The sequence below is a fragment of the Ornithodoros turicata genome, chromosome 8, assembly GCF_037126465.1.
Source record: "Ornithodoros turicata isolate Travis chromosome 8, ASM3712646v1, whole genome shotgun sequence".
Classification (NCBI taxonomy): Eukaryota; Metazoa; Arthropoda; class Arachnida; order Ixodida; family Argasidae; genus Ornithodoros; species Ornithodoros turicata.
Window position 1 is genome coordinate 27,693,068 of NC_088208.1, and position 27,588 is coordinate 27,720,655.

Here is a 27,588-nt window from a genome sequence, read left to right on the forward strand (position 1 = left end):
TCACCTTTCGCTGCTAATAGGCTGTTTACGGGGCTCACGGCCAATGGGCACCAGGCGCACTTTAATGAATTCTTTCACATACAGTGTTTATTTGCTCTTTTTTTGTCACTATACACTCGAAAAACACACTCTTAAAAATGAACTTCACCACATACCACGCTCCTAGCCAACCATCATCTCGAATGATATCGTTATCTGCCCTGATTTGTTGAAAACGGGAGGCGTTTTTGTGACACTTATGCTGTTCATAATTGTCACAAAAAAGGCGTACGCCTCCCGTTTTTCCCGAGTACAGTTGGGGGGGGGGGGTGATGTCATAATGAACGTTCTCGCCCTAAATTTGTTGAAAACGGGAGGCGGAGCCTATGCTGTGCCATTATGCACGGCACAGAACAGGCTCCGCCTCCCGTTTTCAACAAATCAGGGGCGAGAACGTTGTCATTCGGGATGATGATTGGCCAGGAGCGTGCCATGTGGTGGAGTTCATTTTTAAGAGTGTAGTCGTAACATTATCATCAATCTCGTGTCGTTTCTTAGACCCTACACTCTTAAAACAAAGCTTCACCGCATAACACGCTGAGGGCCAACCATTGTATACATAGTGATACCTCTATCACTCTTGATTTGTGGAAAGTGCCGGGCGTACGCCTTTTTGTGACTATTAACATTTCTGCACATGTGTCGCAAAAAGGCGTACGCCTCTCGTTTTCAACAAATCTGGGGGAGAGAACTATGTCACTGCGGTTGATGGTGGATATAGGAACGTGCTGTGTGGTGAAGTTCATTTTTAAGAGTGTCCACTTCTGTGCGTGGCCAACAATGGAGAGCCGATCCTGCCATTACCATCTCCCCCTCACTTTAAAGAGTGTAGAGACACAGCAGTCTTAATGCATTAAACGGAATGGCAGTATAACTTTGCATAATTGTAACAAGGCATAATTGTAACAGAAAAGGTGTACGCCTCCAGTTTTCAGCAAATCAGGGGAATGAACGATGTCATTCGAGGTGGTGATTGGTTAGGAGGTGAAGTTACTGCCATTCTGTTTAATGCATTAAGTGTGGTTAGCGTTTGGTTAATAGCGTCTATCTGCTATTTTAGTACTGTACAGTTTTTTCTTCAGCGTTAATCGTAAATTTTTCATAGTTTCACTGGTTGTCATTGTATGTAGCGCTGTTCTCCACTGTTTCATTGTATTCGCCACTGTTATTCACTGGTTCATTGTACGTACTCGATCAATAAAACAAATTTTCTTTATATATCTACCAATCTTGGGTCTAGATTTGCTTCTCGAAGAACCGCACCGACTTCCTCTGCTATATTTCATTTCGTTTATATATATATATATATACGCTACAAAATGGAGGTTCGAACGACCAGGATATTGTATATAGATAGGGGGAAAAAACACCAGAGACTAAAGTAGGGAGTTGGGGAAAGTTATTTGTAACTTTCCCCCACTCCCTACTTCAGTCTCTGGTGTCTTTTTCCCCTATATATATATATATATATATATATATATATATATATACCTGAGTCCTCATCGTCGATAAAGATACGCCCATCATAGAGCGCTCGAAATCGATACTCCGTCATAATTGGTAGCTCACACTTTGAACTCTTATTATTTTCAGGCCGTAGTCATGATTTATTTGTTGTTCTTATTATTTTTTTTTTCGGGAGTCCAGGACAACATATCGACCTCGCCATGGTCAGCGCGTAGGAAGTCCTGACTAATTTAATTTAATTCGATTCGCGTTAAATATAAGTACGTCGTACGAGCGCTTGCATAAAGAACCGAAAGATGTAATTAACTTAGAACCTTTTTTATCCAACCTCACTGGCTTCGATCGAAAGTGTCGAAGGCCTTCAAGTTGTTCTGTTTGAAGAGTAGGGGTACACCGAGGTGGTGACGCATTCGATGACGTTGCTGACTTCTAAATTTAGAAATGTTGTGGCCGCAATGCGGCACTTCTGTACGCTGTGGTCACTCCTTTTAAAGCGATAGCCTGATAGGGCCAACTTTTTTAAAATCTACTTATCAACTAACCAACTTATCGCCTAGGTCCGCCCCAGGTTAGGGGCACGTGACACCACAGACAGCGCCACCTAAAGAATTCGCAAAACATCACGAGACTTTAAATAAAAACATAACAGCACTTCAAAAAGAGACTCGACGAAAAATTTAACGCCAACCTCGCACTTGCGGGTACGGGTGAGATGCGCGGCGTCAGATCAGGTCAGTTCCGCCCGGCGCAGCACGCACCCTAAAAACAGGTGGTGGTAGTGGTGGTGACGGTGACGAAACCTGCTTGTCCTCTCTAAAAAAAACAGAGTTTCACCGTATAGCAGGCTCCTACCCATCCATCATCCCGAATGACAACGTTCTCTCCCATGATTTGCTGAAAACGGGAGACGTACGCCATTCTTGTGGCAATTATGAACTGCATAATGCCACAAAAATGGCGTACGCCCCCATTTTGAGCAAGTCAATGGAAAGAACGATGTCACCCTGGATTATGGTTGGCTAGGAGTATGGCATATGGTGAAGTTCATTAGAAGTCGGCCCAGGACGCACACTCCGCCAGGGCGTCAGTCGTGACGTTGGCCACCTCTGTGAGACCGACAACGGCGAGCCCTTTCACCATCACCATCAACGTCACCACCACCATCACCACCATCAATTCTAGGAGTGCTCTACCGGATTTTGAATTTTTTATCTCGTTAGCTTGCTTACTTTCGACACCTGAGCGAATACATTTTGGTACAGAACAAATGTGTACGCTGATGTTTCAGTTGTGCGTTACCGCGTACGCAAGTGTTACAGCACTTTTATTTTTTATTTTTTGAAATTCCGTGTTAGGGCCGCGAAGCAACTGTGGCTATGAGCGGCGCACAGACATGGACAGATGGAGAGAGGAACGGCAGCGTTGTGTGCAGACAAGCAGCATACTTGATTATTTGCAGGGCACGTTGGGAACGCCGTAAATCAGAAGAGGTTTTGTTTTCTTCCTGTTTTTCCTTCTTTCTTTTTTTTTTCAACGTTACACTGAACATGTACTGTATCGTGACAGGACTCTATCGTGAGCCGAGAACTGTATGTGTTTCGGATGTATTAACTCCGATTTTTACCGCGAGCGTACGATGATCCTATAACCCTTTGCTTCGTAACGTCTCGTTATTAGCATTTCCTTGCCACCCTAACAGACCTCGTCCGACCGTACGTGATCGGCGATTTAAAGAACTGTGTGCCGTTGTGGGAACGGTGACCTTACATTTTAAATCGTGCAGAGCGCATCGGAGAAGATTACACCGCTTTACGTGTGGTCTGAACGAGCTTCAGCTCTCTCTCTCTTAGCTTTGCATCATGCTGCGAGGCGATTTGTTTTAACTTTGCGTCGAAAGCTTCGGCTACGACAGACAGACGACGAGACCGGTCCATATGGAGATACGCGGTGGGATCAACCTCTCTGAGAGGCATACGTGATCGGGGTCTGCTGAGAGGATGAGATATCGCTTCTGAGATCAGTTCCGATTGAATCTACGATGACTGAACCGACCAATGACATTCTAAATTACTGCGGCATACAACCTTCGTCATTAATTGCGTCTATTTGAGCTTTTTTTTTTTTTTTAGTACTTTTTATCCGCAGTTCTTTTCTCGCTTTGTCGGTCCCGCTATATGATCCACGTAACCCGGATAACAGGTTTCGGCACCTTTTCTCTTGCCTCTTGCTGACTAATAATCAGTTCGACCACTTCTTGTGAAACGTGCGATTTTGCTTGCGATAGGCGCACTCTTAAAAGTGAACTTCACCGCATAGCACTCTCCTAGCCAACCATCATCTGGAACGATATCGTTATCTGCCCTGATTTGTTGAAAACGGGAGGCGTACGCCTTTTTTATTTTCATTTCTTTTTTTGTTGTGGCACTTATGATGTTCATAATTGTCACAAAAAAGGCGCACGCCTCCTGGGGCACGGGGTTTTTCCTGGGTTTTCCTCAGATGCTTTCACACATATGTCGGCACAGTTCCCTTAGAAGTCGGCCCAGGACGCACATTCCCGTCAGTCGTGACGTTGCCCACCTATGTGAGGCCGACAGCGGCGAGCACTTTCACCGCCACCACCACCAACAACAACCATCACTTCTAAGAGCGCAGGGTTAGGTTATGTTAACTTAGGTTATGATGTATATTGAAACGAAAAGTCACAATTTAAGTTATCGAGTCGTGGTGCTTTGAAACATCCATACAATCAACGTATAAATACAGTCTACATCATTTACAGGAAATTTGTACCAAGTCCGTGTGCAAATATCATCTGTCCGTGAGGTCAACGTCAAACGTCCTACCGACAAAAGTACGTATGGACTAAGGCCGTCTCACTTTATTCTATACCGTATTAAAAAAAAGTCCGACCCTGGCCCAGGGAAAAACGATTATGGGACAGAACCCGTCCTGTAGTCCGTTTTGCCCTGTGTTCGTGCTCAGCTTTTTCAGTATGGAGCCCGTACTCTACGAGGTCGCCTACATTTATGTCATATTATGCCCACTAAATTGGTTCGTAATACTCCCGCTATTATACTAATTGCAGAGGTCATTAGAAACCTCGCCTTCTGCCCGCCGCTTATCGCGATCGCGCTCATTAAAGCTGTCGGGGGAAGAGAGATAAAGGAAGAGAAGGACGAAATTCAGACACTGGCATCAAACATCCTTCGGGGAACTGAGATATCAATGAAAAAATAATGAATGATGTATATATATATATATATCATCAGTATACTATATATAATATATATATATATATATATAATGATATAATGATATCAAGTTGACATTTTCCTCCCCTGTTATTAGACGCTTTACTTCACCACATTGACCACACTTATACCACAGCGCACATATACGTAGAGCCGCGAAAATGATGCATGTCCTGCCACGTGCCATGACCCGACCCGAGCCAGGTATATACACGTACTCCAAAGGCGAAACTATATAAACCAAACTGCCCACTTTTCCCAGCTATCCTTTCATTACGGTCACCAATAACCCGGATGGCCACTTTCGAAGAACGCTCTGTCGCCATTTAAGCGGCGTTGGCATTCCGGGCACGACGGGCAATAACACATTGACGCCGCACAGATTGAACCGAAAGGTCAGGACGGCTTGGTGTGGTGGCCAGGCCTCGGCATGTGCGGTCGCTATTTCGCCGTCGAACGAAGCCATTTATTTTAAAAGGAACGATGTTCTCATATACAAAGAATATACTGTCCAAATCGTATTTGAGACGACGGTGATGTTCAATCAAAGTGGCACAAAAAGCCCGGCGCTGATTGAAGTCCACTGTGGTGGGACTGAGGAGTATATTGGACGGGGTGTTTTTCGTCGGAGGGCGGTGGCAAAGAGGAAGAAACATGTTAGCGCCGCGAAGCAACTGTGGCTATGATAGGCGTACAGACGTGGATAGATGGAGAGAGGACAGCAGGAAGGGGTGGGGGACAGGGGGGTTAATATGCGTCCTGGGTCGACTTCAAGGAGAACCATGCCGACATTGGTCTGGAAAAGAAACAGGTGTGTGGTTTCTTACGAGAGCCACTTTCCGTAAAAAAAAGAAAGAGTAAAAGGAGACTCTTTCTGTTGGTAGGTGGCAGTGGGGTGTTGGGCGTGGAACTTTGGTGACTTTGAATTTAGTTAATTAAAGTTAAGTATTAGTTAATTACGATAATTAGGTCAACCCTACACAAAGACGTAACGCCAACACGTCACAACAAATTCCTCAAGTGTAACAAACAATTGAAAGGAAAAAAAACGAAAATGCTACGTAAAAAAAATTAAAATAAAAAATATCGAAGTTTGCGCAATCATATATGAGCATGTTCGTTGTATAGGATCTCCGCCGGAACTATCTCCAGCGTGCTTTCACCGTTCTACCAAACGGGTGAAGCGATGATGATGATGGTGGTGGTAGAAGAAAAAAATATGGAGATGTGAGAAGAGATACGTGGCTGTTTGCACATGCGCGTAGAAAAACACTGAAGTTGAACTCGCGCATGAAAAGGGAAGTATGACTATATCAACAAGAAAAAGGCAACTGTTAATGCACGGCCATCTACTCAACATATATCATCACGTGCTTTGGGCGGTATCACGTTTGAATATTCCAACGCACGCCTCGAGTTCGTGTACAAAACGACAGAGTGATTCGAAAGTTTCTGTTCCTGCAGTTCAAACAGGGGCCACTAAAAGCAGTTGTAATTAAATGAGGTTTGCGATACAAGCAATGTAGAGAGTGATATTCTTCCGCTCCACTTTTGCCTTCCTTCCTTCCAGGAGTGACAATCAGGGGTGTTGTGTAGAGCTAAGGATATCTTCGCGGCATCCTGGTTTGCGGATAGAAATATAACGCTTTGAAGTCCGCGAGCTGCTGTGGTGCCCGCGGATATCAGTATTTTATCTGCCAATCAGCGTGTGCTGTATGAAGCATGCGTTTTTAGCAGCGTCTCTGGGCGCATAGCCGATTTAACATCGACGAACTGCTATTTAACACCTATTAACAGATGCACTCTAAAAACAGAACTTCACCACTTAGCACGTTGAAGGCCATACATTGCACAGAATGATACACTCTTAGAAACAAGGCGTACGCCTCCCGTTTTCAACAAATCTGGGCAGATAACTATATATCGTTCGAGGTGATGGTTGGCTAAGAGCGTGCTATGCGGTGAAGTTCATTTTTCAGAGTGTACCGTTATCACTCCTGATTTGTGGTGAGCGCGGGGCGTACGCCTTTTTTTGTGTGTGACAATTCACATAACTGCAGAGAAAGGCGAACTTCTCCCGTTTTTAACCAATCACGGGGCAAAACGATGCCTGTCATTCAGGATGGTGGTTGGTTAAGAGCGTGTTATGTGGTGAAGTTCAGGAAGCGGGTCTTGCTCGACGACCCCTCTAACACTTTGCACTCCCCGACGAACTCACGCACCCTCTACGCATCTCCACAATTCATCCTCCATCCGTCTTTTTCCCTTTTTTTTTTGCTATAGTCGTGTCGACGCCCATTTTTGTGTGGCCAACAACGGCGAGCCGATCTTGCCATTACTCCTTCCCCTTCTCTCTCTCTCTCTCTGTTTTAGAGTGTGGTTTGACAGCAAAAGAGCTCTGCATAGGGTTCAGTCGACTGTTACTCGACTGAAGCGCCACACTCATCTTTGTAAATGAAGTTGTTATTGTTGTCGCGTAAATTCTTTTACTTCTCAAATACTTCTGCAGCCTCCCGGAGGCCATTCTTTTCATAGTCAGACAGCCGTCACCTGTATTCTTTTGGACGTATACTCTTAAAAATGAACTTCACCGCATAGCACGCTGCTATAGCCAACCATAATCTCGAATGATATCGTTATCTGCCCTGATTTGTTGAAAACGGGGGCGTACGCCTTTTTTGTGACAATTATGAACAGCATAAGTGTCACAGAAAAGGCGTACGCCCCCCGTTTTCAACAAATCAGGGCAGATAACGATATCATTCGAGATGATGGTTGGCTAGGAGCGTGCTATGTGGTGAAGTTCATATCTAAGACTGCACTGCGTGGAAGACTGCGCTGTCAGGTATTCTTCTTCTTCCTCTGTCTCTGGTCGTCATCCACCTAATAAGGTAATCTACATCTTCTGTTCTGAGGCGAGGAAGGACGATTCATCCGGCAGTGACGTATGGGAAGTGGCTGAATAAGACGACTGATGCGGTGGACAGGTGGAGAGAGGGCAGCAGGAAGGAGTAGGGGACAGTCGGGGGGTAGTTTGCGTCCTGGGCCGACTTCAGGGGTAACTGTGCCGACATTCGTCTGGAAGTCATCGGAAAACCCAGGGAAAACCTCAGACAACACAGCCGGTGACAGGATTCGAACCCGTGTCACCTCTCAGTCTCTCTTAACCACTATATGCCACGGGAGCTGGTGTGAAGCCTTCATGTAAACGCAGCTTGTAGCACCCGAGCAACGGAACAAAAGCGCAGTGGATCAATACGTGAAAGGCATGCCATCCAACACGTCCGCGCGCGCATACCAGACGCGGATGCCTGTTATGAGAGCCAGGCAGTGTGTTCGTGCATTTAGAGTCCATTAAATATGCACGCATATATGCGCTCAACGTCCCGAGGGCATGCCCCCGAAACCGCCATAGCGCTTCATGGAGTCGCGCCTGTTTCAAAGTGTTTGCTGCCGGAAGCGTATGAACCTCTTTCTGTTTATCGAAACACAGGGAACGATGGAAGATGCTTCTGAAGGGATAGTACGTTGCCATGATGACGAGAATACCATGCTAGCACTGCTAACGGGTTCATTCCAATCTTCGGTACAACGTGAGCCCTTAATTGTCATTTTCGATTCGCGTTGAAAGTACAAATCCCAGAAAAATCTGAGTTCACGGTGAAGAAATGGTTCTCATGGAGGACACTTATCTGAAATATAGTATCAGACTTTTCGCCATGCCGCATTCGCGGGTGCAGTTCAGGCACGAAGGAAGTGTCGAGCTGTCGCCCGGCACACCCCCTAGAAGCGGCACGGCGTCGCTTGCATCAATTGTTCACTGCAAGGGTTCACCAATCCAGTCCGCCTGCGGCGAAGGTCACCTGTTTGTGACGTCGCATCTAGTTTCTCTGTCGCGCCGGCCTCGGTCGTGTCGCAGCAGTCGCCTTTTTTGGCCGTGATGTTTAGTTAATAGAGAGTTTTAGAGAATCGTAAGCCCCGTAACGTTTTACGGACCATCGACGCGGATTTACGACCACGGACGACTTTAAACATTGTTCTTGTCATGCAAGAGCCATCTTGAGCAGTCTCCGGTGGATCCAGCATCATTACATGGTGCTCGCGGCGCGTGGGATTAGGTCGTCCGGGTCAGGATTCCAGTACAAGTGGTACCGTTCTCCTTGGGGGTTCCCTCCAATTCGTTATCCAGTAGATGCAGGAAAATGCAAGAGCTTTGTGTAGAAACGTAGTTGTGGTGTGCGGCGGAAAGAAGTATACCTTTCGCTTTTGAAATTCTCGAGTTCTATTAAAGAGAAGCAAACATAATGAAAAATCCGTTCAGGAAAATCGCAACATAGCATATTGCAGAAACCTCTTTAGATTAAAATGGGTTGACAGCACGGTATAGCGCAAAATTTAATAGCATCTTTTGGCACATTTTCCAGGAAGCTACGAGTGTCACATTTAGACGTCACATAAATTATAACAAGTAGTTTAACTGCGCATGAACCCCATCGGTGAACTATGTTGACCACTTAGTTGTACTCTTCCAGAACATATGTCTTGCGCGAATTCGTTGTCCAGCTGCAGTACATTTATAGCCAGGTATCCACCGCGATCACCCCAACTCATCCCAAACTGCCCTTCGGTGACTTTTTCAAGCGCGCGGCGTTTTTCTATCAGTTTTATACAAGGTTTTTGTAGCAAGAGTCTAAAAAAGTTTGACACATGTCTCGAATTAAAGTTTCCAAGAAACTCGACAGCACTAGACATCAGGCCGTAAGGCACGTATTATTTCTGCTCTTCATTCGTATTAAATCACATCAAACGAGATCAGCCAGATCTGAAGTGGCCGTGTTTTCGCGAGACATCTTCGGATCACAGAACGCCCATGTCGAGCAAGCGCGCGATTCCTTTCATCTCACTTAACACGGGGCTTCTATATCGTTGCTTCCCTATTATTCTTTTCCATCTTCCAGACGGCGTAGAGTTTCTTCTGCATGCCGACTGTCAGAGCCATTCATTATGCCCTGTAACCGCGATCCGGAGAGCATTCCAAACGAAATCCTTCGTCGTGCCGTTGTCTGTGATTCATGCGGGCGGATCGGACAGGAATTATCTAAGGAATGTTAGCGCGCTCAAGTATACTTAATAAGGGCTCCAACCAATGAAATCTATCTCGTTGGGTGACGTCATTTCTGCCTTTTCGAAAAGTAAAAAAGAAAAGAAAAACGAAAGAGAGACGAGGCTATATATCCTAACCAGATACGGTAAAAAAAAAACTAATAATGGGACGGGAGTGTTCCTAGATTCTCTTTCTAGATAGCTTTTTTATTACAGGCTGTAGCCATCTCGGGCGGCGGCGTTGCATGCTGCCGTCGTCTGTTCTCAACCTCACTTCGTTATCAGCGCCGTTATTTGCATAAAACTCCGCAACTCAGAAAGCTCGCGCTTTTGGTATGGAGATTTAGCTATTTTAATCTTACTCGCACAAAAAAAAAAGAAAGAAAGAAAGAAAAGCAACCAAAACAGAGTCAGAAGAGTAGACAATCCGTTCGAAATCGTAGATTTAAAATTCTGAAAAGTCTGCACATCGCAGTATGTGCATTCGAATCTTTGTTCCGTTTTCTGCAAGAAGTTCGGTGCAAGAAGTTTCGCTATAGTGTTGTTGCGTTGGAGGTGATGCATTATTCTTTTAGTGGCAACCTGCATTAAATATGCATAAATGCCTAAATATTTTCAAGCTTATCACTTTTACATACGTTATTTCATGTTATACCCTCGCACATATTCTCCATATCTCGTTCCTCAAGAACCTTTTTCGCGTCGCGATCATCAGTGCAAAAGTCAACCACCTCGATTGGAACACAGATGCTTTTGCTAAATCGTTCTTCAGCAGGACAGCCCTTTTGCTGAAATAACCTGCCTTCACAACTAGCCGATATCATGGATAACCCCCCCCCCCATACGTCAGACACTTATCCCATCCTTCATAATCACCGCACTCTCATAATCAATCGTTTATCTTTCCGCTGTCAAGATTGTGCTCGTGATTCCTTGTGGTCGCAGCAATTGTTGTAATTTTATTTTGTGTACGTACAATTCCCTTGTAATTGCTTGTTCTGTTGTACTGCCTTCCCTTATCCCACATCACATCCCATTTAATGCCCTCTGTGTCCTTGGGATATTTTGAATATATAAATAATAGTAGTAGTAGTAGTCATTATCATTAAGAACATGGTCTCACGGTGTAATTGGTGACAGGGCGAATTGATTAATTTTTTCCACCAGGCGGTGTATTGTCTTTGGCATATTCCGGAAATAAGATCAGAAGATCGTGGTGGTTTATGTAAACTTATGTTTTATATGCTGACACGTTTCGTATATAGGTTGCACCAGGCATACAATTAACCACATAAAAACGCTGCGTCATTGGGTATTCTGCCAAACGCGTTTAAATGTGGTTACACAATTACTCAGTCTAGACATCACGTGGTGGAGGCACTGTCACGTGATGTCGTGTCGCGCTATATAGACACACGGATGAACTTACGTGGTGGTTGATCCCATAGCGCTGTCGCTTTAATAACTTTGTACTGCGACATTAGCAAGTGGAACTATAGAGCGGCATAGAGCCATGTTTTCAGTGCATATTTCGAGGAGTAGCAGTGGATAATTAAAGCACAGCGGATAATACATACAGGACAACTTTAGTACTGTATTTTACAGATCGCTAATAATCGATACTGGATAAGTTGATAAGTAAATTTGAAAAAATACGGAGAAATTGAATTTAGGCACCGACCAATTCTGCAACTCAAAGAAAAAAAGGGAAAATAAAAATAAAATTTATTAAAAAAGAAAGAACAGAAACGCGTCGGAACACACGCACCCGTCAAAACCTAATCTCACGGCCACAATTATATACAAAGCGATAACACGTGCGCAACATCAACGGCAGCGTAATAGCAACGACAAAGCTACGGTACAGCTGCAACAGTCATCACACACCGACAGGGCACAGAACCAAATTAACGGATTCCAAGGAACACTGCGCAATAAAATTCACAAGCACAGTCCCTCTTTGCTCGAGGGCCAAACACGACTGGAATTTCTTCTAAACTTCTTACAATGCATGCGAACAAGGGGATGTGCTGTGCTAAGCAGCAGCTGTACAGGAACAGCAATTGAGTATCGTCTTCTCACCTGTCGACATTCCTTTCACATGCGAATCACCTTTTGGGGAGCAGTAGTACGGCGTGACAGAATCCATCCAAATTCCCGAGGCACCAGAGAAAAGATTGTCCTATGTACAGAACCTCTCACTTTTCGTTCAGCGGATTTTGTATTCACAGATGCGACTCGAAAAAGGCTATTCGCATTGAATTTGTATTCCCGACTTCGCGGTGCGAAACTTGGTTCTGTAAGACGGGAGGATTCCGGTATCGAGTGACAACGAGGAAACGATGGGTTTAAATTGGAGCCACGTATCGGGTTTTCTATGCCGGTGAAGATAAGCACTACATTGAACAATGTGCGATCCATGGGATCGATGTACTTTGATGTACCAGATCTGATCAGCACTGCCTTCCGATTTGCGATATAGCTTTTCATGTTTCAAAAGTTCATCTGAGTACGACGATCAGCTGCCACTGCTGGAGGTGAGCGCGGAAAACATTTACAACCTACGCATCAGCCGCACGAAACCTGCGCTCGGTCCGGGACCGCATCCGCAACCGCGCTTCTTGGACGTGTATCCGTATCGGCGCAGATATCGAGTATGTCCGCTTATCCGCGTTCACTATATTTGTGGGGGAGAAAACCTAGATGATAAGTGTTACGTGACAAACGTTTTTACTTCAGACCATACAAGACAAAGAAAGAAGACGGATAAGAAACAACGCGATAGTTATGTGATCCACGGACTCCAGTACTATAGCAGTTAACTGCACAGTAACGCGACGTATGACACATGGTTTGTATCCACTGAGTGCTCTCAATTATGATTTCACATAGGCGACGTCGGCAGAGACAGTAATGCCTATTTGCGGATAAAATGTGCACAACCGCGCGCTCTGCGGGGGCGCGCGTCTGTATCCTCATTCTGGCCGCGCCGATTGCGAAGCGTTTGATCTTCGTCCGCGAGCAAGGACCTCGCGCGGCGTACCTCTACACTCTTTAATAAAGATAATATATGTTAATTGGGGTAGGTTTACATGTCAGGTGTGTAAGCATATAGTGTGGCGACATAGTGTGTGGTGTTGTCGCTGGGAACGAGGCTAAGGAGCGCACGGAGACTGGTGGTTTGAGAGTAACGCGCGACAAGGTGTATATAAACCCGCTCTCCGTGTTATTACGGTGAAGTTCTGCTTGAATGCAACCGTGGCGAACGCTCATTACATTATAGGTTCCCAGGTCCTATTCAGACTCTCCAGCTGCGACACCGCATCCGCCGAAAGGCTTTCGCTTAATTACGTACATGTTGCGAATGAGGAGATTGACGCTCGAGTACGGACGCTTGCTATTTCCGCATATCGATTAGCAAGAGCTTGTGCTCTAGAAAGGAGCGTTCTTAGATCGTGGCTGGGGCTGCCGCTAATGACACGTTAATGTTCGACTCGCGGATCCTTCTCCGCCGCTTATAGCTTTCCTTGCCCTCGTCGGAAGTGCGCTGGCAAACCGCTCAATGAAATTTCCTGCGTTCCTTGTCGACAGCCGTATACGGGCATCCTTTAATAGCACGGAAGCTATTTTACCCGCATGCTGCATTCGTGGCACTTACGAGACGAGGATACACTGATCTTATGAATCACGGATCTGAGATTGCTCTAAATATCTGATTGGGATAGTTCGGGACGGGTGTCTTTCTAGCCTAGTCTAGTGGGAGTCTTTCAATATCAGGCCCACCTTGCATGGCCTCACGACTAGACCACGAAGAAGAGATTCGTGTTCCTTTCTGTTCGACTAAAGCATATGGGATTGAAAGGAGTAGAAGGGCGCTGACAACAACAACGATAGATAAAAAATAGCGATAATGAATGGAGAAATTCGCTACGTGAGGTGCGCGGCCTACTACCCCAAGGCAAACTAGTGCTCACTGCGAAAACGATGATACCCGACATAAGGAACAACACAACACACAGCAAAATTATCAAACACAGCAAAGTTTAAAGGGGGCTATGAACTCTACCAAGCCAGCCGACTGTGTCGGCACCAAACGGGGATTTTAGCTTGTTGGCGGTGACACCTTTTACATAATGGTTGGCTAGAAGCGTGCTATGTGGTGAAGTTCAGTTTTAATAGTGTAGTGCAGAACACAATGTGGACCTCCGCGTTTGCGTGTGGTTGGGTGCTATAGTTCTTCAAATGACGTAACAATGGATAGAGGTACCCGGATGACGGTACGTCTACACGCCCGTATCCGAAAAAAGTGCGTTTTTTTATTAACGCTGCACCCGTTATGAAGGAGAGGTACTGAACAATACATTGTAAATAGAATTAGGAAGCGTAGAAAAACAATATTACACCTATTACACCCGTAACTAAATACTGCAGGTAGGTGTTCTTACCTTCTTTATATGTAAAGGTCGATTCTGGAACAATATAATGCCATTTTATTCCGCGTTCATCACTGACAATAACGCCGAAAATCCGGCGCGAATATTGGTGGCATTGTCCTTGTGCAGTTCCATATATAACGCATGGCAAGAGCAGACGACGGATATTGAGAACATTCCGGATTTCCCTCTCTGGAAATCGGGGAAAACGTCACTAGGACAAGGCCAATCAGTGAGCGGATGGAGGGACTTGTGACTCAGTGAGCGGCCTGCAGGGCGTCTGCTGGTCCCGTATACAATCTGTGATCGGCTTGTGAAATGTTGTTTTTTGGTTAGCGTTTGACGTGTTTGTACAGCCAGGAGCGTAACGAGGTGTTCCACGCAACATGGTCGCGTCAGAACTCACAATGGTAAGCGAAAGTCGGCGTGTTTACCGGGGCCATTTCACGTGTATAATGCATCAGTGTGAATGCGAAGCACACGACCTTGGAGACAATCGCCCGCGCTGCACTTGCATTTGTGCGCCTGGCTGACGTTATCATGGTGTTATATCACTGGGACTGCCTTAGCCCCCCCCCCCCCGGATCCGCCCCTGAATGTGACTGTGAAGCGGTGACGAACACTACCGTGTCGGACTCGTACACACCTTTCCGGATGTGATAGTCTCCTTAATGGACGACAAACCCCCCAAGCAACACAGCATGTTGGCCCAATATTGGCACACGATTGGCCAATATTTGGCCGGGATTGCCGATATTGGTCCAATATGAATATATAGTGCCCTATATATTCAAAAACCTACGAAACGGGTGAAGAGGAATAAGAGAAAGTTGGCTTTACACAATTACCACGTTTGGTTATCTCAATTGAGTTGTTTCCTTCTTTCGCGGTGCTTTCCGCCGCAAGTTGCCATTTCTCTGCAGAAAACAGTTACTAGAGAATTTTTTCTGTGTGTTGTGTTATTCCTTGTGACGATATCATCCTTTTCGCGGTGAGTATGTATATTGCTCAAAAAGCAGCTCTCTTTCATGTAACATAGTGTTCTGTACTATGATACAGTATGGTACTTTGCTCTACGTAATAATTTATTTTGTTTCTCTTTGTGTTCTTTCTTTTCTGTCCAAAATGACAGCATTTATTGCTCTTCCCCTTTCTATAATGCCGTGAAGCTTTGAGGGTAAAATAAATAACGATAGCTTCAAAATAATATGTTTTTTCGCTTTACTTTACTTTTCGCAAAACTTTTTTTCTTTTTTTTCGCGTAAATGAGCGCTTGTTTGCGATATATCTATAAGCAGAGAACCCACATCCACACGTTGTGCATGAGCACTCTTAAAAATGAACTTCACCGCATAGCACGCTCCCAGCCAACAATCATCTCAAATGATATCGTTATCTGCCCTGATTTGGTGAAAAGGGGAGTCGTACGCCTTTTTTGTGACACTTATGCTGTTCATAATTGTCACAAAAAAGGCGCACGCCCTACGTTTTCAACAAATCAACATATAACGACATTCCAGATGTTGCTTCGCTAAAAGCGTGCTATGCGGTGAAGTTCATTTTTAAGAGTGTATGTTTCTACACACATAGTCTTATAAAGATTGTTGCTCAACTAAGTTATTTCCCCACTAGAGGTTACGGAGGTTACATCTTGCATGTTCGATGCATAAACCTTTCAGCACTTTACCGGGCGTTTCAGTCAAATCCCCGGGCTATATAATTCGCAAACAGGTGCACCAATCCAAGAACCTTCCGTTTTACAAAGAATCTGTTGGATACCATGCACCTATAAGCTGCGCTCCGTGTGAATGAGTGTGAGGCGCTCATTATTTAAATAAAAATTCAAATGCACTTCGTGAAAAGCATAACTTCTAAAGCAGGGCGCCGTCAGCATTAAAATGGGTACTACCACTTTTGTGTCCTTCAGTGGACACCTTTTAGAGAGAAATCTGCCACCCAAGCTAGTCATTTGTTGCAGTAATTAATTGGTTTCGGTTTACATAAGCGCAAAAGTTCGCTGATCCACTCCCTTATTTACCAATGAATTACGTCCTTTCGCGCTTCAGCGCAACCACCTGCGACAAAGATACGTAAACCGAAACCAATTAATTACTGCAACAAATGACTCGCTTCGGTGGCATCCCCAAATGAGCATGTACCCGTTTTAATGCCGACGGCGCCCTGCTTTAGAAGTTATCCTTTTTGCACGAAACTCATTTAAGTTTTATTTAAATAATGAGCGCCTCCCACTCATTCACGCGGTGCGCAGCTTGTAGGTGGTATCGGTCAGACACTTGTAAAAACAGAAAGTTCTTCGATTCGTGCACCCGTTCACGCATTATTTAGCCCGGGGATTTAACTGAGACGCCCGGTATATTGTATACTTCATGTACTAATATATTACATGCTACTAAAACATCTCTGGTAAAACATCTTGTCCTTAGCACGCAGGCTATCAGCACAGTACACAAAACACTAAAGCTTCACACTGCTTATTAGAGTACCAGCTTTCGTGTAGCGGACTTCACTTCATTAGCTGTCCCGAGCTCGCGATAGAGATGGTTTTTGCTAGAAGACGGATCAATAGGCTACATTAATAGCTTCAGCTTTCGACCACATTTTTTTAACTATTTCGTTCCCTTCTTTCCTTGCTCTTTTCTAGCTACAATGGATGTCTGTCTGCAATGCAGCATGATGCATCACTGTCATTAGAATCAGTTTTTCTTTCCGAATTTTTATTTCAATTGTTACATGAGGAAACAAAAAGCAGCAACCGAAGCTTCGTCGAAATATGAAGATATGTTGTTTGCACGCGAACATTCAAACATATGAAAGGAAACCCCAACGAAGTCGCAAGTTAATTCATCTGGTCGAAACGTTCGCTCTTTCTCCCGCCAATGATATTCTTCATTGCGGAAAATCGTTGGATTTTAAACACATTTATTTTGCTTATCCTAAAGGGCGTAACTGCAAATCTGATTCAGTATGCGACATTTTCTCACCCGCTTTCTTTCATTGGGAATCGATGAACTCGGATCATATATAGAGACGCAGAGTTCTTCTCAAGAAAAAAGAAGCAAATTGTATGAATGACAGAGACAAGGAAAAGCGACACGTTTTCAATATCAGACCCGTTGGGCTGATTACGATGTCCGGGCAAGAAAGAAAAAGGACCATTCCCGGGGCTTTCCCCAGTTTAGAGGAAGATGTCGGGGGACGGTGTTATAAGAAAACAATGAACGTCCTTATCGAACGAAAATCCATTCTCCATCCCCATCCCGTCCCTTGCAGATGGTGCACAAATATTTCATTATGAAACGATTTTTGTTCTCGTTTTTGTTTGACAGAAGCAATGTTCATGAACACACGAAGTTATACGCTAGGCACGTGAACAATTTTCTCATAGGAGTATTTAAACGAAGTACCGGGGTTAATTCGTGTGGGATACCTAGCGGCGCGCCACTGCGAGCGGTGGCAGCAGCGTCGTGCAGATAGAAACTTGACCCTGTTACCAAGAGGTCATCGCTCACCGCATGGTACGCCCATCGTGTGGCACCTCCAGGCTCCAGCCTGCGAGCCGTGTGCAAAACCAAACCAACGTAGGGAGGCCCCAGGACTAAAGCCCTGCGCGTATGACCTTTTTGATGTCCGCATCCGCCCCGCATCCGCGCACAACACGTCCGCATCCGCAACGGCGACAAACTTCTACATCCGCATCTGACCCGCAAAATCCGCGTCACCCATGAGGCGCAGAAGTGGTTGAGTTCCTGGACTCAATATAATCTATCCAATTTTCCTGGAAATCAACTTTATTCCCTGTCGGCACAAAGCAGCATAGAAAAAAGAAAAAGAAAGACTAAAAAACTGCTGTCATCGAACTTGGTCCACATGGGCAACTTCCTCTCTCTTGTTCTGACAGTAAAAACACGGGAGTGGCATAGCTTTTGTAGCGACGGCAGGTCCTGAGCGTACACTATGCCACCAAAAGACGACAGCAAACACAGATTTAGCTGCCGCGAAAGAGTATACGACACCAAGCGCAAATTTCGCAACAAACGGAGCAGGTAGGTTTTATTGCGAGTGAAACGCAAGATCGGCGCCGAACGCGCACCGCGCCTTGACTCAAGACGCCAGAGGGGCCAGAGGTCTCCTCTCCCAGTCGCGCGAGCGGCTTGGGTTCACCTTCTAGTCGGTGCTCGGTGCCTAATGCGAGAAAATTGGTGGCGAAATCTCGCGGTTTATCCGCATCCAACTCGCAGCCGATCCGCTCCATTAACAACCGCGTCCGATCCGCAGGTCACAACAAGCGTCCATATTTCATCCAAACCCGCAAGTTTCCTGCGGATATCCACGGATATCCGCTTCCATCCTCGGATGGTTCAGGGCTTTACCCAGGACCACGCGTCTAGTACTCAAGAAGGGAGATGCGGACTGTCCAACGACTCTTGAGGCAACTGGTCCCACTCCAGCACCACCACGCAGCTTCCAAGCTCTCCTTCGGTATGCCTTTGGGGTGGCTGACGTCTCCCTGTATGGCCTCACACACACTGTGTCAGGTTTAGGACAAGAAAATGTGCGGGTCAACCCAAGTGACGGATACATTCACACGCAAAGTATACTGCTCTCTTGGGGATGGCAGTTGCCATTCATAAGCACGAGGTGCATTTGCAAAGCAAGGTGACACCTCAGCACTGAAGTCAGTGACGCATTCATATCTTTATTTTTAGCGCAGCGTTGACGTTATCTTTGTGTTTTATCTTGATATTGTGCCCAGTGGAAGCTGAACTTACTTACAACATTACATGAAAATCTGACCGCCTATGGAAGGATACAACCATCAAGTACCTTAATATTTGAGACTTGGAATGGTTTATGTGTTAGAAGCCCTCACTCATTGTCTCTTCAGAGCAGCACGAACCCCAAGGAAACATCTGAGGAACTGCACGTAGTTCTTTGGGCAGTCCTTTCGGAATGACACGCACTTCAGTGGTAGAACTGGATTGGATTTGATTAAAAATAACAATGGTGGTGGTGGTGTGATGTTCTAAGGAATAATATGGAGGTTGCGCCGGCACACTTGTACGTCCTCACTTCAGTTGTATCCGCAAGACCTTCCAATCTTCGTTGCGTACTCTGCTTTATTCATCGTTTTCGGAAGCCCTGATTGATTGATTTAAAGAAGAAAATAAAATGGCGATTTTGGCTTTGGCAGTCCTCTAGACAGCGAAATTACATTTCTCAGCGTAGCTTCTTCTTCTTCTTCTTCTCCGTACTCCTCCTCTGTGTTCTCCTTTCGCAGAATATTCTCTTACGCATCCGAACCGAAACACTCCTAGGATCACGGGTTGAGAAAGCGCCCGTGTCGCAGTGTTCTTGCGAATTTTTATTGACCACCTTGTACGCGCGAGAGCTTGGGATATCGTCCAACGTTGTCTTCGATCGTGCTCCCAAAACGTCATTCTCGTGAACGTGCTCAGAATATTGACGTTGAATTTCTTCGGCACATACCCTTCTCGAAGGCTTTTCGGCAGAACTATTGCCTATACAAAAAAAAAAAAAAAAGAAACAAAGGGCTCGACGTCGTGGACCAACAGAGCATGCGGAACGCGTACAACTCTCGTCCTTCCATAAACGCTCCGTCGTGCACAACCGTCACGTTAACCGATAATGTTTCCAAGCACAAAGGTTACGCCGATCGCGTCGGAAGGGTCAGCATGCGCCAGTCACCTTTTTTGCCGAAGTGGCGACCGATGGAACCTTCCAGCACCCAGACAATATAGAGTTTTAATAGATCGTACGCTATCGCAGTTGCGTACGTTCCTATACCACCGGCTGTGCTGTCTGAGGTTTTCCCTGGGTTTTCCGAAGACTTTCCGGGCGAATGTCTGCACAGTCCTCCCTGAAGTCGGCCCCGGACGCATACTAACCCCTCGGTCCACCACTCCTTCCTGCTGTCCTCTCTCCATCTGTCCACATGTGTACGGCGCTCATGGCCACGGTTGCTTCGCGGCGCTAACACGGAATAAAATAATAAAAAAGGTTGCATACGTAAGGGATAGCGTCGATGGTTCTGCGCGTGCCCACAACAGAAAGAGAGCGCTTCGCGCAGTGCGCAGAACCAGCAACGCTATCCCGTACGTACGCTACTGTGGTAGAGTACGACGCACTAAAACTCTCTAATGCTGCAAACTGCTCCGAGACCGCATTCTATATGCGCATCGGGATTTGTCACTAGAACCAAGCTGTTGTAGCTTCTTTATTTGTGTACCCTATAGGCTATACAGGGTGTTTCAAAAAAACGTGTCATTCGGACTTTATAAAAAAACGGGGCGACGGAAAAATACGGGGTAAAGGGCACTTGTGTGGCAGCTGAATTTGCCATCTTGCAAAAAATATTTTAATTTGATTTTAATTAACATAAATTGAATTTCTTTAATTGAACTCCAAAATTTCCCAAGTCAACCTAACGTGTGTTTTTTTTTTTTTTTTTTTTTTTTTACAGAATTAGAGAGCCTGTAGCGAACTTAGTCAGATCCACCAAAAAATCCGCTCGATATTGCAAAGGGTACTGCCCAAAAAAAGTTCCGAAGCTGAGGGTTCGGAGTTTCGGGTATTCAACAGCGCACCAAATCAGTCGGAGAAATGCGCGGAGGGCAGGACATGCTCCTGCCCCCATGAAGCTAGAACAGTTTATCGCCGGACCGGCGTGCAGCACAAGACGCGCAGATAACAAGGCAGGTGACATCCCACCATACGTTGATAAGCGGCAAACAAAAATGATGCCGCCTCTTTTTTCCCGCCCTGTGTTTTTTCGACCTTCTATCTTTCATGGGGGCTGGAGCATGTCCTCTTCTCCACGAATCTTTGCGTCTCATTTGGTGCGCCGTTGAATACCCGAAACTTTGAAGCCTCAATTTCGGGACTTTTTTTTTGGCAGTTCCATTTGCAATATCGAGCGGGTTTCTTAGTGGATCTGACTAAGTTCGCTACGGGCTCGCTAATTCTGTAAAAAAAACGTTAGGACGACTTGCGAAATTTTGGTGTTCAATTAAAGAAATTCAATTTATTTCAATTAAAATCAAATGAAAATATTTTTTCAAGGTGGCAAATTCAGTTGCCACACAAATGCCGTTGACCCCGTATTTTTCCGTCGCCCCGTTTTTTTATAAAGTCCGAGTGACACGTTTTTTTGAAACACCCTGTATACAGGGTACGCGGTCTAACTATGGACGGAGCTTTTCCTTATTTTTCCTTTTTTTTTTCTTCAACATAGGGAAACACCTTTTTTCAATTACAATAAACGGCCCCACTAGCGACCTCCTACGGCGCTGTCCTAATTAATTTTGACTAATGAACTTCTTAATTCTCCCTTCTGCTCCCTTTGCTGTTCATCGTTTTACCATAGGACTGATATAGACTCTCTTGCTCTACTACATCTCCAAACGCCCAAAACGACTTCTCAGTTGTTCGATGTGAGCAGCAAGAGGACCTAAAGGAACAATAAATTCTAGAGAACAATGGATCCAAGCAAAGTGGACGTGCAGAGGAATGGAGTCATGAACCGTAATACTCTATCTGATTCAATTAGGGGACAGCCGTGTCGCTTTGAGCCGAAGACAGAAAGGAACATATCAAGGAACCGTAGGCAGAACCGGCTATTGCGAACCTTGCACAATCGCATACTCTTGGAGAGGAGAAATTTACTAAGTACGTGGGCAGAGAGAAAAGTCTTGGAGAATAATAATTTAAATATTTTATGCTGTACCCACGGGGTATTCATGCTGTGAATAATGTGTAATAGGATCAACGAGATAAGGGTCGATGCGAATGGCGATTGAGAAAGCAATTGTTGGACGAGGATTACAAGGAAAGAAGAGTGTATAGACGAGGACGCAATTGAGTATCGTATACGGAGCACCAGTGAACGAGACAGGAACTCACTTTCAATGCCAATTTTCTCCATTTTTTTTCTTTTTCATTCATTCACTCGCTCACTCACTCACTCAGTTCCAACCGGTTTGCTTGGACGACACCAAATACAGAGCTCAAAGGGACACTAGAGTTCAAAAATATACTTCTAAGTAAATTTACGACATATTCTAACTCTGCACATTACGGTCGAAGGGGTCACCGAAACAACAAATTTATTTTAAAGATGACGATTGGGGAGGTTCATCGCCAGGGGGCGACACTCTACCCCACATTGCCGGCAATACATTTTGAACTGCCACGCGGTTTCTTGTTTTTATTCGCAAGGGACCATTTACGAAAGCAGTGTGGCAGCGCTATCTTCGCTGTCAACACCGAACTGGAATTTCTGTCGCTGCCACCGCTATCTGTCTTCGCATATGCAAATATTTCCTGGTGTGGAAACAAACAAATGAATATCGCATAAAGAATACGCGGCGTTTTCCAATGCGCGAGCGCACAACGGCATAACAGACACAAGCACGTTTGTGTGCACGACTTGTTTTCGAGGATATGTGAATATAAATTGGTTGTGTCCTAGTTCTAGCTCATTACAAACTTTCGCCAGAGCCTCGCTTATTATTATTTTTCCTATATGTAATTTCGTGGTCGTCTCGACACATTCGCTTCTTGTTGTTGTCATGGGCAAATTTATTATGAACGTAATATGTGCAATATATGAATAATAATGATATGGGTAATAACGTGTAATGTAACATGTTGTACGTATGTGTATGTTGTTGTTACAAAAAAGGCGTACGCCTCCCGTTTTTAACAAATCAGGGCAGATAACGATATCATTCGAGATAATGGTTGGCTAGGAGTGTGCCATGCGGTGAAACTCATTTTTAAGAGTGTACACTCTTAAAAATGAACTTCGCTGCATAGCACGCTCTTAGCAAACCATAACCTCGAATGAGATCGTTCTCTCCCCTGATTTGCTGGAAACGGGAGGCGTACGCCATTTTTGTGACAATTATGAACAGTTCATAAGTGTCACAAAAAAGGCGTACACCTCCCGTTTTCAACAAATCACGGGCGATAACGATGTCATTCGAGACGATGGTTGGCTAGGAGCGTGCTATGCGGTGAAGTTCAAGCAAGCACCCCCTCAGCTATCCCCCCCCCCTCATTTTTAAGAGTGTACCGACAGACATTGGTGCAGGCGCTGTACTGTTCGCAAGAACGCCGCTCCATCTTTCAACCGCGCACGCGTTTTGTAATGATACTCTAGAGCAAACTAAAGGACATCCTCACGTCAGCACAGAAACAATGCCCGCAAGCGTTTGAGAGCTGGAATCACGATTCAGCCCAATTACTGTATCAGCAGGACCCGACATCACACTGTCTCGAGGGAGGCAATATTTTTTCTGTGACGCGTCTCAGCTGGCCTGTCGACGGGAGATTTACCGTGCCCCAGAGCTGCACACATCATCGATGCAATCAGGCCGATGCACTGCCGCTGAGAATACCAAGTTTATTACGTTTTTATTATTCGCGCCCGCCTACACAGGCACGTGGGTGGCGTGGCTGATTTATGACTGTAATGACCACGCTGATACGATCTCGGTCTTTTTTTGTTGTTGGTTCATGGAGCAACACCACCAGCACACCCTGGCTGATTTTGTTCCCTTATCGGTATTTGCATCTCCTGCTTTCCGTTGTCGTTACTAATTTCGTATTTTAGTTTTGATTAGCGTGGTTTTTTGAAACGCGATGTTTGCCAGGCATTTGCGTTGTGCCGTCCTTTGGTCTTCAACAGATGATGAAGATAATGATGATGGTGGTAGTGGTGGTGGCGATGGAGCTTTAATGGCGCACAAGCAACTGAGGATACGATGAGGAATGTGGCTATCTAAGTGTAAGCGGCTTAATTAGAAACGGTGCACTTTTGTTTAAAACGTGGAGCCTGATATGATAACCAGGAAATAATACAAATTTACTAGCAAATTTACTAATTTTGTAGCCAGCCCAATCTATAGTTAGGCCAACATATCCATATTTTCCTTTATCCTTTTTTTTTTATTTTTTTACCGACGAACCAACCAAACCAGGATCGTAAGCTAGTCCCAGCTACACCTTTTTGTTTGTCTGTGTGTGTCTATCTAACCAGTTAACAATACAAATTTACTTTTTGTAGGATCGTGAGCTAGTCCAGCTATACCCTTTTTTTTCTTCTTGTTTTATTTTCCCTTCGTTTTCCACTTCATACTTCGTGCCTTGAACGTCCAGTCACACTTTTGTTTGTTTGTTTAGGTGTGTGTGTGTGTGTCATCTAACCAGTACACAATACAAATTTACTACAATCCCCATTTTTTTCTTTCTTTCAATCAATCAATCAATCACTAGCAAATTTACTAATTTAGTAGCCGGCCCAATGTAGAGTTGGGCCAACGTCTCCATATCTTCGTTTTTTACCATCCAACCAACCAACCAGGATCGTGAGCTAGTCCAGCTACACCTTTTCTCTCTCTCTCTCTCTGTGCGAGAGAGAGAGAAAGAAAGAGAGACAGAAAGAGAGACCTAACCAGTCAACAAGACAAATTTACTTTTTGTAGGGTCGTGAGCTAGTCCAACTGCCTCCTTTTTTGCTTCATTTCTTCTTCGTTCTTCACTTCATACTAAGTGCCTTGAACGTCCTTGTGATTTCCCGTTCTGAATGCCGCACTGGAATGCAGCCCCGATCTTCCACGTGCAATTCCAAGCAACGAAATGCAACAAAAGTACACGTGCTCTCAAAACTTACTCATCGATTAATTAATGATTCATAGAGTTGCGAAAAATGTTAACCACTCTTATTCGCAGACGCTTTCTCTCTTTCTCAGAGAACCGGCCGTGCTCAGAGTAGGTAAGGCACGCATCATTTTGGACGCTCGCAAAATAACATGACATTCTCTCACACACGCACTCCACATGATGGCATTAAGCAGTCAATCCTTCCTTCCTTCGACAAAACCTACGTGCTTTCGTGAAAGGATGCTCCCTTATTAGAGTCAATCTCGTCGGACGCACGCTTCTTACCCAATGTATCGTCGTATATGCAGGCTGCCCGCAGACGGGACTGCAAGACGGCGATATCAAAGGTCTTCTTAGAGCGGCCCTCTTGGGCCAACGAAGCGGTCCAAAATGTCTCTCTCGGGAATGCTCTGGTTCGCGTCCTTCAGCACATTCTCTTTGCACGCATGGAGAGTTGGTGTCACTTTACTGCTGTATGCTACTGCTTCCGCCCAGGATGTTCATGCCTGCAAAAAGACAGCGGAAAAGATTGCCGTGCCTTTAGTTGGGCCTCGCGAATGCGCTGAGTTGACAGTCTCGTGTCTGGCTGTATGTTTATTTGTTTGTGTTCCTTTTATAAATGACGCAGTGCGATGTAATAAAAGGAGTCGGGAAATGCTCCTCCACAAGTGACATGAGATCTTGCGGAAGAACGACGAATGTATAGGGGGGGGGGATATGTTTAATAGTGAAAAGGAAAACAGAAATGTCAGCCACGGAATGTATAGGGTGGCCTGTATGGCTTGCGAGAGGGCACACCATCGCACACCCTCTAGAAACCCTCCACTCATTTTCAAAGAGGGTGTGGGTGAACGAAGCAAGTCGACATCACCTCGTGACGTTCGGAGTCCCGATGGGAGGAGACTATCAGGTGACTCGTGACGCAGCCTGGCGCAGCCGCAGCAGTGTATGCTATGCCAATTTCGCTATGGCCAATGCCATATGGCAATATGGCAATGGCCAATGGGATGATGGCTGGCTAGGAGCGTGCTGTGTGGTGTAGCTAATTTTTAGGTGTGTACCCCACTATAGTTCACAGCGCTCGTGGCCCATTCGTCATCATCCATGATAAGAGCACGCTATCTTACCTACGGAACCACAGAACCGCCAGTGCTGTTTACCAGTCGCTTTGAAAGCGAATACCAAAGCGTCTCTTGCGGCTGTTCCTAATCTTCCGCCGCCCCCATGCGTTAACCAGGCGGATGAACACGAAATGGACAGCCGGATAGCTGGTCCAAAGAGCGCATTGGTGCACTACTCCGCGCAAGAAATATGTAAACCGAGACCAATTAATTACTCGGAAAAATCACTAAGTGTCGACGCGTTTCTTTATTTATTTATTTTTTCTTGGAATATTCTTCGCTGAAGGTCCCGATGCGTAAAACTGAGGTTCCGTAAGCGTGCGAAGTAAAAGTTAAAAGTTAGCATGTTTATTTAATTAGTGAGCTCATGCAAACGAGCCGCACACTACTCAGTTCATGGCCGATGTCCCAAGGATCTCTACCAAAAATAAATTTCTTCGATGGTGCCACCTGTTAGCGAATTATTCAGCCGGGGGATTTCGGTGGGACACCCGGTATAATACGTTAATATTTCGAAACTATCTCTTACACATGCCTTGCAACTCGAATCCTGTTCAGGTGTTTAGGAATTTTTACAATCTTTTCTGAACGAGCTCGTATTGCTAGCACACAAGACAAGAACCTTCACTAAGGACCTTCCTCCGCGCAGCCATCCTGGCGAAAGACCCTTCAACTGCATAAAATGATAGGGTTACCGCTCCTAATTCGGAGAGAGAGTGCGGGCGTACGGCTTTTTGTTGTCAATTTGGATATATTAAAATTGACATAAAAAGGCGTACACCCTCCTCTCTCTTCCAATCAGAAGCGATAACCCTATCATTCGTGGCAACGACAGAGTGCTATGCGGTGAAGTTCCGTTTTTAGAGTGCGCCACCTGCATCACCACACATCACGTGATACCCAACGTCGCATCACGCCACCTTCGCAGCGTGCTTCTTCCGTGACTCACTGGTCACTGCGCTGCGATTTCTGGTACACACGGTGCACGCCAGCTGTCGCTGTAAAATGCGTCCCAGTATAACCTGTACGCAAGGACGCATAGAACTTGGTATTCACTTGGCATGCACTACTTTGGTGTATCCGAATGTTTATAAATATATTCTGATCGAGAACCCTCAGACACAGATGACGGTGTCCGTTGTTTGCGGTGTTCTTACGTCACGAGCACCCAATGTGTATTATGCAACCCTGTCATGCAGCAAGAGTACCAACAATAACGACTCTCACATTGTGACTGTCGCAGCTATCGATGTGCGAGAACGTTCAGATGTGTCGCTCTTGCGTTGGACACTAATTTCGAACGCTAGGTGATCCTCAAGAATTTTCTTCAGTGAGTTTCTAAAGGACACTGGTCACATTTACAGTCTTCAGTATAAAGCTACACTCTCATTGCAACTTTTCTGCCTTTGTACACTTACACTATCTGGCATTACAAACGACAAGAATGCGATATACGAGTCGTAGCAG